Source organism: Mauremys mutica, chromosome 1 (genome assembly GCF_020497125.1).
Source record: "Mauremys mutica isolate MM-2020 ecotype Southern chromosome 1, ASM2049712v1, whole genome shotgun sequence".
NCBI classification, from domain to species: domain Eukaryota; kingdom Metazoa; phylum Chordata; order Testudines; family Geoemydidae; genus Mauremys; species Mauremys mutica.
In genome coordinates this window covers 220,279,123-220,292,434 of record NC_059072.1, presented here as the reverse complement: position 1 = coordinate 220,292,434, position 13,312 = coordinate 220,279,123, and the positions used below count along the sequence as shown (strand labels likewise).

The 13,312-nt window shown below is 42.3% G+C and overlaps 1 long non-coding RNA gene across 1 annotated transcript in view; it reads left to right on the top strand.

Annotated features, from left to right (window-relative positions):
• The first annotated feature begins 1,235 nt into the window (after positions 1 to 1,235).
• Positions 1,236 to 13,312, top strand: part of LOC123363782 — a 38,941-nt gene continuing 26,864 nt past the window's right edge. Inside the window, exons 1-2 of the long non-coding RNA XR_006576895.1 lie at positions 1,236 to 1,363; positions 10,753 to 10,797. This is a non-coding gene — a long non-coding RNA (uncharacterized LOC123363782). The remainder of the gene's footprint in view (positions 1,364 to 10,752; positions 10,798 to 13,312) is intronic.

Genomic DNA, 13,312 nt, shown 5'->3' with positions numbered 1-13,312 from the left:
CAGCTGATCAGTGTGTGATTGGAGTACATCGTCCTCCATGCATTTGCCTGGAGCAATAGGAAATTTCTGTACCAGGAAATTTCAGAGGCTGGAGCAGGCAAGCATTTACCAACCTCCAGCCCTGTGCTGGGAATGCATCAAGCACTTGAGGCTTCTGTACAGGAAGGCCAAAGATTCGAAGAGTCGCTCCAGGAGGATTTATTGTACATACCCCTGCTACAAGACACTTGACCAGATGTTGTCAAGGGCTTCCAGTACAGAGCCTAAAGTATCTCTCAATCCCTTCCTCAAACCCACTTTGTCTGGCAGGATTCTCACAAAGGCCAGAGCGAGGAGGCAGCCAGAAAGTGGAGGAAGCCCCAGAAGATGGGGAGGACGAGGGGCATGTGATTCTGCACCTCTACCCAGAGAAGCCAATTGAGGAAGCCCACCTGATGAACCCAAAGAAAATCCCAAGTTGTGAAGGAACCAGAACTCAATGCTGGTAAGTTACAGTGGACTCCCACCTGCTTCAATAATATCCCCTCTTCCTCTGGTGCTAAATTCCTGATTTTAGGATCCAGGGCATTCTGCCCTTTGTCTGTGCTTTTCTTGGCCAGCAGTCAAGAAGCAACGGTCCCAGGGCCTTATGGACTGGGGAAAGGGAGATCATGGGTTGGAAAGGTCCTGTCTGGGAATGGCAACGTTGTAGAAAACTGATAGTTATGAAAAGTTAGTAAAAAAATATATTTTGTCCCTTGGAAGGTATGACACACTCAATCTCAAAGTAGCACCCTCTAACTCCCATATACATCATTGGTATATGGTTGTGATATTTCATACAAAGCATGCCATGTAAGATACAATATTAAAGATAATGGTTTGCTGAAACTCATTGTTCTGTCAAAATATGTATATTTCTATTGTGTATGAAGTTATGAGATTTTGTTATATGCTTGTGAGTTTGAGATATGACCAGTGCTAGCTCTCCAGTAACTAAAAGGGTGATGGCCCACACCCAGGCAGGAGTTATATGACTGTTGATCAGCAGGGAATTGTAAACAAGAGATTTACAATTATGTAAGAGACAATGAGGATTGCTCAACTATAGGGCTCAGTTGTGCAAGCACCTCACAATGGGGATTGCTCAACTCTGTGACTCAGCAAGGCCCACCAGGACATGCCTGGGCCAGTATCTTTCCAGGGAGATGGATTGAGAGTATAAAATAAGGGACAGTGGCACCTCTCTCCTTCCCCACATATGCTGAAGGCAACAAAAATGCTGGGAAGTCAAAGACTTTGAACTGAGGAGATTGGTCCCAGGCTGAGAAGGAAGTTCAGCTTGTGTATTAAGAACTGTAACCTACCAGCAACATCCAGTGAGGTGAGAAAAGCTGTTTGATTCAACTCTTGCTTAATTGGAAAGTTTAGAATTTAGAATGCGTGTTTACTTTTTATTTTCTTAGATAACTATCTTTGACCTTTATGCCTATCACTTATAATCACTTAAAATTTATCTTTCTATAGTTAATAAACTTATTTTAATGTTTTATCCTTATCAGTGATTTTGTCTAAAGTACTTGAGAAATCTACTCAGATTACAAAAGGTGGTGCATGTCCACTATCCTTTGATGAAATGGCGAACTAATTAATGAGCTTGCATTGTTCAAGAGAACACCTTGAGTTGTGTAAGATGGTATATTTCTGGGATGCAAGGCTGGAGGTTAGGGGGATTTACTGGTGTTTCATGTGTATTGTTCATGAGTGTCCTGGAGAGCATTCAGGCAACTTGGCTGGGTTGCTGAGAGATAATGCCTTGAGGGGTTTTTGCTGCTTGTCACTAGCAAAGCATTGTAAGAGACAGCCCAGGCTGGAGAGTTAAGGAGGCACAGCATCCCCACAGTTCCAGGTTGTACCCCTGGGGTCCTGTCAAAGAAAGTTATACCATTTCAGTGCTTCTCCCACCCCCATAACCTTACCATTCCCTTGCAAACCAGAGACATATAGAATGGGCAGTGGAGTGGGGGCAAAGTCCAGGAAAGGAACAGAACACAGTTGTTGAAAACTCTGGATGTGTGAATAAAAGTTAATCGCAGCAGTCCTTCCTCCCTTGAAAGATTACAGCATTTTTACCTTCCCAGTCCTGGTGTCTGGTCTCTCACCTCACTGAGATGTGTTGCACAAGCTGGGGAAAAGGTGGTGGGAGAAAGTGATAGGATAAAGATGGTGTGGTATCCCTTTAGAGGGGAGAGGTGAGGAGCTTGTGGTGCTGACCTGGAACTCCAGGGAATTAAATAAAGTTGTGGGGTGTCTCTGTCTCTGCCCATTTCACCATTGTTAGTCAGGCAAAAGGGCAAGGTTTTCTGGTGATATAGGGTGGGGTTGGTAAGTGTTTGTAGTTTGCATCTCCCTTTGCATGGAAACTCCACATACTAGCTGAGAACATAATCAATTTCCAGTCAAATTGCTTGATAGTCTTGTAAATATATTTCAGCAAATTTCTGGTGTGGCAGAAACTCCAGCTGAGTCTTGTGGTTCAACAGCAATGCAAATCTGCTTGGTCCACCTTTGTAGCTGACCGAACCCTTACCATTCAGCAATAGAGAGAGTGATAACCATGAGCAGAAACATGTCTCTGGCTTAGCTTACTGCATCTCCTCCACAGGACCCTCTCTTTTCCATTCTGGTACATTGAAAACTGATATGTTCTTCAAATGTTGGCCAGCCTTTAAAGAAGAAATTGTAAACTGGCAACATAGCCCCTGTAAGGAACTACCACCTGCTCCTTGAGACGCTATGAATATTTTCAATTTTTAAAAACATCAGTACAGTTTTCTTACCATTACTAGCCTCATCTCCTTCCTCATGAATTGCAAAAGTTGTCTGAGAATCAAGAATAGTCTGGTGAGCCAGATCCCGCCCCCCTCGAGTGACAGGACAGAGAACATGAAGCCTGCAGGACTCCCAGACCTCATCCTCCACCAGCACTCAAAATCTCTTTCAGGGAGACCCTTGTGAATGATTAAGATGGCACTGATGAGCCTGCAGGAGTCCTGGAACATCACCAAGTGCCCACCCCCAAAACCCTCATGGGAGACCTCCCTAGTTTTCCCCCAAAGTCATTTTTCTTCATCATTCCACCCTTGTCAGGAGGAAGGATGGGTGCAGGCACATTAATATTTGGGCAGTGTTCCTGGTTGCACTCACTTAATTGTTTTAAAGATTTGTTGTTGACCTGTCTTTTAAAAAATATTTCAGTTACATGTTCAATCTGATACTTTGAATAAATGTTATGCTTTCCTTGATTTATATTCGGCCCCCCTTTCTAAGTATGCAGAATGGATGATGTTTTAAAGAGTGGGATCAGGGCCCATGATTCCTGGCACATGAAACTGAATGGTGTTAAACTGGCTGGTGCCAGGATACTGCAAACACTTTTCTGTCTGTTCTCCCCTCCTCCCCCAACCTCCAGATTCAGAAATATCCAAAGTCCCAATGATGGATGGAAAAAGTGGAGTTAGTGTTATGTTCTTACAAAAAGCACTATTAGTTTTCAGTGCAGCAGAAGTCTAATATGCAGAAAAGGGGTAGATGAATGTCTTTATGGCTTAGTTCACATACAGAAAATTGAAACTCAATTCCAATAATAGTACAGGTAAATGGTAGCATCTGCCACTACCCTGTGCATAAATGGCACTTTCCCTGTCCCCAACCTTCTCCAATTTCAACCATAATAGGGATTAGTGCCCTATAACCTCCGGTAAGTGCAGCCAGCACCACTGACCATAAATGGCCAGAAACAAGAATGACTGTATACTCCACCGTCAAGGATGTCTTCATAAGATACTAAAGAAAGATGGAGTGTTCCTGATATCAGAGGTTTGTAAACAAGTGTGAATTTTGCAGACAAAAACAATGCACAATGACAGCATAACAACTTGGCCACCACCCGCCACAGCACAAACCCAACCCCACAGAGACCCAATGGAGGTGCCCTGTTATAATCATCTTTAATGTATGCAATGTCACGTGAATGAATGGCTAATGACCTTCGGCTACAGGGCAGCAAAACTCACAAAGCTATGTAGCCCCACAAATATGTACCAATGTTCCCTCATGTATATTTCCAGCAACTGTACAAGGTGTGAAGGTGTCCCTCAGGTCAGGTAGATGTCTCTCTCTGCCTTCCTGCTGTGCCAAGATGTGTGCACGGATAGCATCCATGATTTTCATTGCATGTACATAATCCAGTACTTGAGTATGCGCACTAGAGAAGACTTGTGTGAAAGAGGATTGGTTCAGTGCAGGGGCCTCTGGATCAGTACGGGAGCAAGTTTGTGGCTCTTGGATTCACAAACATGCCAATCCACTTGCCATAACCTGCCTGAAGGGTGGAGGTAGGTCACAAGAGAAGTGGGGACTAATGTAGCTGCTGGGAACCTCAGATTTATTCTCCTCCCAGACCCCTAATACCTACAACTGTCAGCAAACCCTGTGCCTCAAGGCTGTATGGTGCCTACTTAATCTTGTGTGAAGCTCAGGCTTTAGCGACTTTGTGGAAGGATGTACCAGTACTTAAAATTCATCATAATCAAGAACAGAAAATATAAATACACTGCAAGTAAACCTAAAATAGTGGGGCCAAATTCATTCCTGGTTAACTCTGTTGAAGTCAATGGAGTTACACCATAAAAGAATTCAGCCTTTTATGTTTAAGTAGCATTTTTATGGCCAAACACGGAGGTTTCACATTTCTATCCCAGTAACACTTCTGGTAGGTGTACACTTTGGTTTTATAAGCGACATCATAGCTTAGAAGTGACCAAAAAGCTCCAGTTCTCTGACAGGGACATAGTTAAGTATTTAAGTATAATTGGGCTAAATATTAGGGTTGCCAACTTTATAATGGCACAAAACTGAACAACCCTTCCCAGAAGCCCTGCCCCTGCCCCACCTCTTATCTGAGGCTCCGCCCCTGTTCGCTCCATCCCCGCTCCCTCTGTCGCTTCTCTTCCCCACCCTCATTCACTTTCACTGGGCTGGGGCAGGGGGTTGAGGTGTGAGGGGGGAAATGGGCTCTGGGCTGGGGGTGTGCACTCCAGGTGGGTCCAGAAATAAGAGGTTCAGGGTGTTGGATAGGGCTCTGGGCTCGGGCAGAGGGTTGGAGTGAAAGGGGGTACAGGCTGTGGGGTGGGGCCAAGTATGAGGGGTTTGGAGTGCAAGAGGAGACTCCAGGCTGGTGTAGGGGATTGGAGTGCCAGAAACAGAGCAGGGTCTTGGCAGCGCTTATCGCAGCTTCCAGGAAGCAGCTGCCAGGTCCCTGAAGCCCCTAGGTGCAGAGCGGCCAAGGAGGCTCTGCATGCTGCCCTCACATCTGCAGACACTGACCCCACATTTCCCACTGGTCACGGTTCCCGGCCAATGGGAGCTGTGGAGTCAGAACTAGGGTTGAGGACAATACACAGAGGCTCCCTGCACCTAGGGGCTACATGGACCCGACAGCTGCTTCCTGGGAGTCTTGGTAAGTGCTGCTGGGACTCCACACCCCATCTCCTGGCTGCTTCTGGGACCCTACCTTAGCCCCAGGGCCCTGTTGCACTGCTGACCGAAGCCACCAGGATCCCTTTTCTAGGTATTCCAGTCAAAAACTGGATGCCTGGCAACCCTACTAGACCCCCAGCTGGTATAAATTACAGAGCTCTGTAGTTTACACCAGCTGAGGATCTAGCCCCTGGAATAAAATTGCATCACTGATTATTACAGAGAGATAAATTTGCATAGAGTAGCAAATTACACAGTAGGTACACCTGCTGGACCTTTGCCACAGAAAAGGGGGAAAAGAACCTCTGAAAAACAGTAGTGTTTTTTTCCTCCTTCAGAATATTCTGCTGTTCCTTGTGCATTAAGGATAGAAATATTTTGGTTACTTTAGAATAACACTCCAGCAAAATTTGAATTGGAATGCAGTGGTATGAAAAGTCTTCAGAAATGGTCTTCTAGTAATGTCAGGGTAATTTTAACTATGTTGTGCACCTTAGTAGAAATGGATTGTAGAAGGGTATTATTTTAGGACTTGCTCTTACTCATGATTGTTTCATTTCTACCATTTTTTAAATTCTCTTATTCTTATAAACAGGAGAAGTAAGACCACCTACCCAACAAAATGAATGATAATCTTATTACTACCTTAATCATGTTGAATAATACTTAACTCCACACAAAAAAACCCAACTGTTTAATCAATTCATGGAGGAAGGTGCTACTCAAAGGGAGTAAGGACGACAGACTGTAACCCAATTGTACATGATATTTTTGTAGCCTGAGACAATAAGAACATAAGAATGGCCACACTGGGTCAGAACAATGGTACATCTAGCCCAGTATCCTGTTTCTGACAGTCGCCACTGCCAGATTCTTGTGACAGTCAGAGGCTTAAGGACAATCAGAGAATGAGGTTGTGTCCCTCACCATTCTGGCTAATAGCCACTGATGTACCTATCCTCCATGATCTTATCTAATTCTGAGACCATCTGATATGGATTTTAAGTACGCATATTTGCATAGCACACTCAGAAAAGCAGAATATGCACCAAATTTGGGGAGAAAGCCCCCAAATTAGTGACCATTGAAAGGAGACACACTGTAAGTGTATTCCAACAACTATCTTAACCAATAAGAGTTTTTGGTGCAAACAAACACTCCCATTTGTGGTTAGAGATTTGAATTCTCATTTGTGCACTCTTGTTGGTTACTGGAGCTGTGGTGCCCAATCCTAAAAAGTATGGCTGACTGGATTTTTTTTTTTTATCTTTTTCAGTTGTCACAAACAAATAATAGAAGGTAGCTATAGAAACTGTGCAAATTACAGCAATTTGCAGCTCCTTTATCACAACTTGACTGATTTCTAGAAGCCACAAGGTAGCAGAAAACACATAGATCTTGCTGTGACAAGTAGGGCAGTTTCCTGCAATATCTTTGAAAGACCACATTGTATTAATTGTATGTATTATTGTCGGCTGGGATTGTATGTAACCTCTCTAATGGGGAGATGTGACAGATGTAAAACCTGTGAATTCAAAACTTTATATTGCAAATGTGCCACACAAGTATGTTTTTTTGGGACAATGTGTTAGGTGGATTTCCTGGAAAATCCCTAAGGAGAGGTTAATGCAAATTACCCAAATCCAATTATGCAAAAACCTAGCCTTTTGAAGCCATGTTCAGGAGAGGGTGATAGTCTGCTGATTATCTGTTACAGAAGGCCAAGATCAAAGGCCTGAGTTGTATAAAGAAATGGCTGATCTGCCCAGCCCTGGTTCTGGTTCTGGTTCTGGTTCTGAGGGATGAATCTGTAACAGGGAAAACCCAGTTGTGGCTTTTGAAGGACTAAAACCTGCCAGAGCCCTAGGCTGGAGTTACGGGTGACATAGGCTTTCTAGTACGCATTTATTGTTTTAATGTATTTTCTGTGTAATGCTTTCACCTTAAGAACAAATATGCTTCATTATAAGGAGCAGTGTGATAACTTATAACTGTGGACAATGCACTGGTCATAGCCCTCAGAGAGAAAGCAAAGCTCAAGCACCATCCTTTTTAAGCAGTCTGGCTGGCTGAAGATATCATAGGGTAAGGCAGGGAGTTGATCAACCTTTAAAAACCCAGTGAGATGGGCGTGACATAGGGGTTTCCACTCAGGAAAGAGGTTGGAAGCCTTTAAGTTGTAGCCCATAAGATTAGTCTGCTAGCTTGCTATATTGCAAAATGCATTTTCTTCATTAGTTTGATTGATATTGTTATTTTTGTGGGTTTTGTTTAGGTTGAATTCCAGTATGTGTCACTCATACTAGTTGTCTGTAATGCAAGGAACCTACAGGCCTGTATCCTGTATGATTAGCTAGAGCAAGTTAGCATAAGTGTTTGTAACCTTTGGCATAGGTAAATGGACTACCGGTTACCCCTTTTTACTTTGGGGAAACTGAATGGGGAACCTAACAAAGGACTGAATGTGTTTACCATAAGTCTGGAACAGATTGGTAAACGCAGGATACACTGCAGAACATGGAAGTCGTGATTTAAGCCAAAGGTAACAGTTTCGAAGATATGTCCTAATATGTTAGCCCAAGGATTGGCAACCTTTGGCATGCAGCCCGTCAGGGAAATCCACTGGTGGTTTATCTGTAGCGTCCGCAGGTTCGGCCGATCGCAGTTCCCACTGGCGGCAGTTCATCATTACAGGCCAATAGGGGCTGCGGAAAGCGGCGCAGGCCATGGGATATGCTGGCTGCAGCTTCCCACAGCCCCCATTGGCCTGGAATGGTGAACTGCGGCCAGTGGGAACTGCAATTGGCCGAATCTGTGGATGCTTCAGGTAAACAAACCGTCCCGGCCTGCCAGCAGATTTCCCTGATGAGACGGTTGCTGCTCCCTGTATTAGCCTATAGAGTAAGTATACCCAAAGATTTATCTGGGTGAGGAAATACAATTTGAGCATGGTAGTTTGGGCCCTGATTAAGACAATGCCAGGACCCGATAAGAGGCCAAACAACCATGCAGAGTGGTCACTCTTTCCTCTCTTCTATCAAGCTATCAGCTCAGCTTTGCAATATAGCTTAGCTACTCAACACTCAAACCTGATCCCTACCAACATGGGGAGTCTGGACCATCGAATCCATCAGGCATGCCAAAGACAAGGTTCATCCTCTGTCTCCCACTACCAGATCTGCAGGGATGGGTGCTAGTTTAAATAGTCTTTTAGTATGAGATGTTACCACCAGGGACCAGAGAATTGTATTAGTTCTTTGTGACTCTGTGTAGTCTATCTTTGATTATTCTTTCATTCATTTTAATAAAGATCTTAATATTTTGGTATTGTCCTCAGTATAAGTGTCCTTGCCACACAACCCAAGGGTCCGCTCACAATGTTGAATCCTCTGAGTTTTCTAACTCTGTAGCCTGAATTGAGACAAGAACCTATCAATTCAGGTCAACAAAGTGCATGCCCTTGGTGGACAAGGGAGGGTGAAAATAGGGGTGTTTGCCACGAAACTGTGACACATGCACCTGTGTTAGAAGTAAATCTTTTTTTTCAGATTTAGATAAAACTGCACCTATAATAAGCTAAGCAACTTTAACTTCATTGCCTTCCAAGTGGGAGGTCTGAATGGATGATTCTAGAAGGACATCAAACAAAAGGTGTCTAAAGTGAGGATGGACAAATGCATTAAAATCATGGCAAGGGGCACGTGCCAGAGTGCTAGCTGTAGCACCCTGATCACTGCCATTATTGCTGCATAGAAAAGGCTGCAGGCTCAGCCAGAAGTAGTTAACCACTTTCTATGGGGGGATTAGGAGCACCTGGGTGGTAATTACTAGGGTAATGATGCAACTGGGAGGATGTAAATGGAAGGAACAGGAGATAGAGAGCAGCTGCAGCTGTAGCTGTTTAGAGGGTGAGTTGTATGAAGGAGAAAAGCTGTGTCAAAAGCCCCTGTTACAATATGCCTGTGTCATGTTCTGTTTGCAAAAGCACTGTAGAATAAAAAGGTACATGTGATGAAAGACAAACAGTGTGGGTGTGTTTATGACTGTGAGATGATGGAAGCCTACTAAGCAAAGCACCACACTGGGTAACTGAGGGAGCACCTTGTGACAGGAGAGTTTTTTAATAACAACAAGGGCTGTCCAGGGGAGTAGAGCAAAAAGGTTAGTTTGCCCCAGGCCACCAGTGTGAGAGGGCCCCCAAACCCATCACAAACAGGTGTTGTGGCCCTGTTCACTGGGTTGCAGTGCTACTCACTGAAAGTTGGCCTGGCAGCCCCATAGCAGACATTAGGGTCAAACTTGAGTGGGGAGGTGACCCTGTGGGCTGGATTGCAATGCCTGGAGTGGGGAACCAGTCCCATCCCTACAGGACAGGAGCCAAGCTGTCGCTATAGGATGAGTGCAGTGTGAGCTTGCTCTCCAACCCTTATACCCACTGTGGCCTCCTCTCTGTGGTAATTTTTTTGGAATGGTGACAGTTCTCAGTTTCAGATTTTTGCCCCAAGTCCAAAAAACCTCTGATGATAGGATCCATCTGTAACAAGGCAGCTCTTAAGAGGATTCTTTCAAGAACTTATGCTGACATCAACTATTTTGAGTTTGTAGGTCTGTGGTGGCAGGATGTGGTGTTTCCCCAAAGTCACAGAGTTTAATGGATAAATCCCAGGGGTGGGAGATATTAGGCCATAAATTTTATTCAAATTTTTGCCACTGATGATCCTTAATATGTTTTTGCATTTTATAAATATTAAGCTATAAAGTTGGTAAAGTTCATTGCCTCCATTTTACATATTGAAAAACTAAAGTACTTAGAAACTAACAGTGGGATTTTCAAAAGGTGCCTAACTCCCAAAGCGCTTTTGAAAATACCACTATAAGTGTCTTATATCACAGAGCAAGTCAGAGGATGAAGTCCTGGCCCAACTGAACTCAATGGCAAAAAATCCCATTAACTTCTATTGGGCTAGGATTTCACTCAGCCTCTGATTCAGGATTGGAACTTGCACCTTCTAATAGCCAGGCCGTGGTCTGCTGCACTTTTTAGATGAGGCCCTTGCTAAACAGTAGACTATTTTTTAAATGATCTTTTATTCTTATCTCTAAAGTGAAACCAGTAATACTCACTATAGACAAAACTGAAAATATACACAACTGAAGATGTCTGTCTGCAGTCACAGCAGGCAGGAAGATCAGAACAGTAATAACTGCATTATTACTATCCTTATGTTACAGGTTAAGAAATGGAGGTTCAGAAGGGTGAAGTGATTTACCTAACAGGTACTGTGTTCAGAGTAGACTTAAGTGTTGGATTTAGGACACATCAGTGCTAATTTTGGTTCTAGTAGCAACTTGCTGTGTGAAGCTGGGCATGTCACAGACCGTCACCATCCTCAGTTTATCCATGCGTGAAATGATAATATATTAATTAGTGTAAGGTGTATAATGTAAATACAACTTATTAAGGCCAATGAAGAGCCGGGGAGGACTAGAACTCAGGCCCTACTAGCTCCCACCCCTGTGCTTACTCTGTGCCCTCACACAGAATTTTAGTGGAAAGAGGAGGCACCTGTTCTGCCAGAATTCACAACTGCAAACTGTAATGAGACAGAGGCATTATGCAGCTTCACAGGTGAATGTACGTACTAGAAGTGGCTTTTCACCTGTATTGTGGTGATTAAGACCTTGAACATGAACAACACATACATTATAAGGGAGGAAGCAAAACTGCATAAACTAAATTAGCAAAATGGAGCTGCACAAATTTTGCAAAAATGTCACCAATCTCTCTAAGAGCAGTTCTGTATTTGTGGTTATAACACATTCTATTATTTCAAAGAGCTTTTGGGGGCTGTATTTACTGTGTACAGAGATACAACCAACTCTTGATGATATAATGCTCTGTTGGGGTACAATATTGAACAGTATTACACAGCAATATTTTCAGGTATATATAAATCAAGCTTCATTATGGTGGGAGGTGAGGATGGGAGAAGGTTGGGAGCCAAGATGTTGTATATAAACTGCGTTATAAAAGAGAATATTATATACATTGTCCTTTCTACTCTACTAATTGCCATTATAAACAGACAGGGAAATGTACTCCTTTTAAACTGTGATTCAGCTCAATTAGCAAATCTGGAGTGAAGCTAAAATACATGTGGAAAATTTTTCTTCAAAGCTGTCAGTATGAAGGATGGAAATAAAATCTTTAAAAATATCATTAGGTTATTTGTAAGTATCTTGATGAATATGTAATGAATCTGCATGCACATTAAAGTCATAATTGAGTGACAGCACAAGTTGTTTACAAAGCCACATAGCTTGGTGGTCTAGCTATTGAAAAGACTGCTCTGCATGTATTTGACAGACACATAACTTGATTCTAGGTTTGAATACAAAAACATCAAAAGAAACCAAGAGATGCTGGGGGAGCTTTGTCCTGGAATGATAGCAACTGACACATAATATAAATTCCCAAACTCATAGTCACTAAATTGTTCTAACATTTAAAACAAACAACAACAAAAACCACCCTGATGTTACCCAGACCAATGCAGGAAGCTGCAGAAATAAGGCTTTATTTTTGAACTGCTGGCGTGAGCTGTGTTGCCCAGCAAAGTTCATTATTTATTAAACATAATTAGACTTCTAAATAGCTGCTTTCTGTCATGGATAGTGGTTTCAAGAATTAAGAAGATATGTTATATGTATGGTGTGATGCTTTACTAGTGGATTCAATTAGCTTGCAGGGGAAAAGTGAAAAAATAAACTCACAAAGTTGACAAAACTGGTCTTTTTTTCTTTTTTTCTTTTTTTTTTAAAGAAACTCAAGACTTAATCCAAAGCCCATTGAAGTCAATGGGAATCTTTCCATTGGCTTCAGTAGGTTTTGGACCAGAACATAAATATTTGCTCTAGTATATTCAAATACCTGGGAAGCACAAATTTAGTTAGTGATACACACAGAAAGTCTGAATTAAGTATTGAACATTTTAGAAAGAACTAATTAAAAATAAGTGTTTGAATCATGTTTTCTGTATGATAAAATTATGGTAATAAATATAAAAATATTACCCATGTGTTTAATTAAAATTACACCTAATAAAGAAAGCAGTAACATGTACCTAATGGGCTGGCAGAATTTTAGGTATCTATACATGACAGGTCTTCTTGTATAAAGGTAACACTATGCCAGACCAACCCAACAGCATCTGTTTCCATTTTTATTGTATTTCACAATTAAAATGGTTGGGGGAGAAGGAAATCCTTTTATTTACTTACTGCTTTTTTCCCCTAACCAGGATGACATAATTAATTACCTGTCTTTTCAGCTCTACTTTCTATAGGTGAAAACTTGGCCCTATTGAAGTCAGTGGGAGTTTTGCCATTGACTTCAATAGGGAAAAATTTCACCTTGTGATCCTATGATAATATAATAATACTTAGCTCTCACATAACACTTTTTCAACAGCAGACCTCAAAGAACTTTACAAAGGAGGTAAATATAATTATCCCCATTTTCAGACTGGGAAACTGAGGCAGAGAGGCACCATTGTTCAAAAAGGTTACAGAAACTATGGTTCTAATCCTGCATATATTTACACATGATTGTAGTTCCATTACTAATGGGACTAAGTACATATGTAAAGCTAAGCATGTGTGTGATTGCAGAATCAGAGCTTGTATCTGGATACCAGAGAAGAAGGTACCTGATTATGCAGTTTTTACAGTCAATATGATTTTTGCCTGTATGAAGGTCCCAAGTCAATTCCCAATGTAGTAAATGGAAAAA